Raw genomic sequence first — 4,142 nt, 5'->3', positions numbered from 1 at the left:
GGCAATTATAATAAACACTAATTCTTAGGTTACCAAGCTAAAAGGGGTGATATCCGGTATAATAATCCAACCATAGAATGTAGTATCAAGTACTTGTGTCTATTTTGTAAAACATTTATAAAACTGCATGTATTCTCATCCCAAAAATATTAGATATTAAAAGTGGGATTATAACTCACTTGAATAGATTTTCAAATCGTTGAAAATCGGACTTGGTCTCGAATCGATTCACGAACCTATAACATATATATATATATATATATATATATATATATATATATATATATATATATATATATATATATATATATATCAAAGTATGATATAAATACATTCACATCATATTTTTATTTACGTGTTGATGAATTAAGTTGTTAAGTTAGCAGTCCAACGTTAGTAGTCCAAAGTTAGTAGTCCAATGTTAGTAGTACATATATAGTTCAATATATCACCTAAAATAATCAAGACATATTGTACACGTATTGTACAAGACTCAATCAAGACCCAAGGTACAGCTATTGTCTTAGAATTAATCTAGACGTATTGTGTACATGGTGTCTTTCGATATATCCGACGTATTGTGTAACTATTGTCTTAACTAATCAAGATTATATTATATTGTCTCAAACTTAACCAAGACTAGTAAATTACAAGGAAATACTCATGACATGCTTAAATACATGTATAATACAAGAAAAGTTAGCTAGGATATGGTTAGTATAGATTTTGTAAAAATAATCCCGTAGCCTTTTAGGCTATTTCTAACCAATATTGTTTTGCCCATAACTTCTTCATGACAAATTGGTTTTGAGTGAATCAAATTGATGTGGTTTCATAATGAACTCTATTTTATAAAACTAAACTGAAAAAGTGGTGGTTTATAGTCAGAGTTATAGGTTACAAGTCCATTTTTGAAAGAGGTCATTTCCGTCGAAAGAACGACATCTTGATGACTATTTTGAAAAACATACTTCTACTTTGAGTTTAATCATAATTATTGGATATATTATCATGTTCATATTAAGTATCATTTTCCTAAAATACAAACTTTTAAATCAAAGTCTATGATAGTTTTTAATTATCCAACCCAAAACAGGCCCTGGTTTCACTACGACGGCGTATGTCCAGTTTTACGGTGTTCTTCGTGTTTCCATGTCTTAAATCCTTAAGTTAGGATATCATATAGATATAATACATGATTTAAGTTGTTTATAAAAGTCAAGTTAGAAGGATTAACTTTATTTACGAACAAGTTTAGAATTAACTAAACTATGTTCTAGTGATTACAAGTTATATTCTTCGAATAAGATAGTTATACAAGTATGAATCGAACGATATTATGAACATCGTTACTACCTCAAGTATAGTAGGTAAACCTACTGGAAATGATGAGAAATAAACTTGAGCTTTAAAGGATCTTTGATGGCTTGGAAGTTCTTGAAGTAGAATCATGACATGAAAACAAGTTCAAGTAAGATTACTACTTGATTTAAGATAGTTATGTTTATAGAAATCGAAACAAAGCTTGAATATGATTATTACCTTGATTTAGAATGATAACCTACTGAGAAAAAAATAAAGGTTTCTTGAACTTGCAAGTGTTCTTGAGATGGATCAAAAGTTTGGGAGCAAACTACTTGAAATTGGATGACTATCTTGATATGTTCTTGATCAAGCTTTCCTATGATGATTCAAACTTAGTTTTTGATTATTAAACTTGCTGAATTGATGAAGGGTTTTTTAGACTTGAAAGAGATGAATATTAGAGAGATTTTAGAGTAGTAAAATGGAAATGAAATTGATGTATGTGTGTGCATGTTGGCGTCAAAATGGATGGCCATATAGGCTCCATTAGTTTGTAATTTAGTTAATCATTCATGGTAAAAGACAAAGGTTAAACCCTTCATGTTTCTATAATGGTTGATGAGTCATTTAGGGCTGCTAAGAGCTAAATTATTATGTGTATATACCAATAGTATATACATCTAGAAGCTGGGTGTTATACGGGTGAAACTACCGTATGAATACGGGTAGAATTCTTGATGAAAACGAATGGGAATACCATTATAACTATCTTTGTTAAGTATAAGTATTTTGATATATGTTCTTAAGTCTTTCAAATATGTATTAATACATCATTGTACGATACATATGTATTCATTATGATTTAGGGTTTATTTCGTCGTTAATCGATACGTTTATGTATTGTTTCGAACCTTTAAGTTAGTAGTCTTGTTTTATGTATATAGTTCATTGTTAATATACTTAATGATATACTTAATTATAATTTTATCATGTTAAACATAGTGTATTAATATATCTTAATATGATACATATGTATTCATTTTAGTTAAGACGTTATTACGTCGATAATAGTTACATATGCATCTCGTTTCGTAATCCTTAATTTAATAGTCTCATTTTATGTATATAACCCATTGTTAATATACTTAATGAGATACTTAATTATCATTATATCATGTTAAACATATATATATATATATATATATATATATATATATATATATATATATATATATATATATATATATATATATATATATATATATATATATATATATATATATATATATATATATATATATATATATATATATATATATATATATATTATCATGTCATTTACAAGTTATAACGTTTGTGAATCGTCAGACAAACTGGGTGGTCAACCGTTAACATAAAACTCATTTCAATTAATCAAGTCTTAATAAGTTTGATTGCTTAACATGTTGGAAACATTTAATCATGTAAATATTAATCTCATATAATATATTCATGGAAAAAAAATTCAGGTCGTTACAGCACCTATCCGTTAAATAAATTTCGTCCCGAAATTTTAAGCAGTTGGAGGTGTTGACACATAATCTGGAAATAAGTGCGGGTATTTCTGCTTCATCTGATCTTCGCGCTCCCATGTGAACTCGGGTCCTCTACGAGCATTCCATCGAACTTTAATGATTGGTATTTTGTTTTGCTGGAGTCCTTTAACCTCACGATCCATTATTTCGACGGGTTCTTCAACGAATTGTAGTTTTTCGTGAATCTTAATTTTGTATAAAGGGATAGTGAGATCTTCTTTAGTTAAGCATTTCTTCAAATTCGAGACGTGGAAGGTGTTATATACGCTGGCGAGTTGTTGAGGTAATTCAAGTCGATAAGCTATCGGTCAAGCACGATCAATAATTTTGAATGGACCAATGTATCTTGGGTTTAGTTTCCCCCGTTTACCAAAGCGAACGACGCCTTTCCAAGATGATACCTTAAGGATGACCATGTCACCAATCTCAAATTCTAAATATTTTCTTCCAACATCCGCGTAGCTCTTTTGTCGACTCTGGGCGGTTTTCAACCGTTGTTGAATTTGAATGATTTTCTCGGTAGTTTCATGGATAATTTTCGGACCCGTAATCTGTTTATCCCCTACCCCGCTTCAACAAATTGAAGACCTGCACTTCCTACCATAAAGTGCTTCGAACGGTGCCGCATCAATACTTGAGTGGTAACTGCTATTGTAGGAAAACTCTGCTAATGGTATATGTCGATCCCAACCATTTCCAAAATCAATAACATATGATCGTAGCATGTCTTCAAGTGTTTGTATCGTCCTTTCACTCTGCCCATTTGTTTGTGGATGATAGGCAACACTCATGTCTAGACGAGTTCCTAATGCTTGATGTAACGACTGCCAAAATCTTGAAATAAACCTGACATCACAATCAGAGATAATATAGGTTGGTATCTCATGTCTGGAGATGACTTCTTTCAAGTATAGTCACGCCAGTCTCTCCATCTTATCGTCTTCTCTCATTGGCAAAAAGTGTGCTGATTTGGTAAGACGATTGACTATTATCCAAATCGTATCATAAACACTTGCAGTCCTTAGCAATTTAGTAATGAAATCCATGGTAATGTTTTCCCATTTCCATTCCGGGATTTCAGGTTGCTGAAGTAGCCCTGATGATTTTTGATGTTCGGCTTTGACTTTAGAACAAGTCAAACATTCTCCTACATATATATCAATATCGGCTTTCATACCCAGCCACCAAAAATGTTTCTTAAGGTCTTGGTACATTTTCCCCGCTCCGGGATGTATTGAATATCTTGTTTTAGGTGCTTTGTTA

Source organism: Rutidosis leptorrhynchoides, chromosome 8 (assembly GCF_046630445.1).
Source record: "Rutidosis leptorrhynchoides isolate AG116_Rl617_1_P2 chromosome 8, CSIRO_AGI_Rlap_v1, whole genome shotgun sequence".
NCBI classification, from domain to species: domain Eukaryota; kingdom Viridiplantae; phylum Streptophyta; class Magnoliopsida; order Asterales; family Asteraceae; genus Rutidosis; species Rutidosis leptorrhynchoides.
This window is presented reverse-complemented; position numbering follows the sequence as displayed.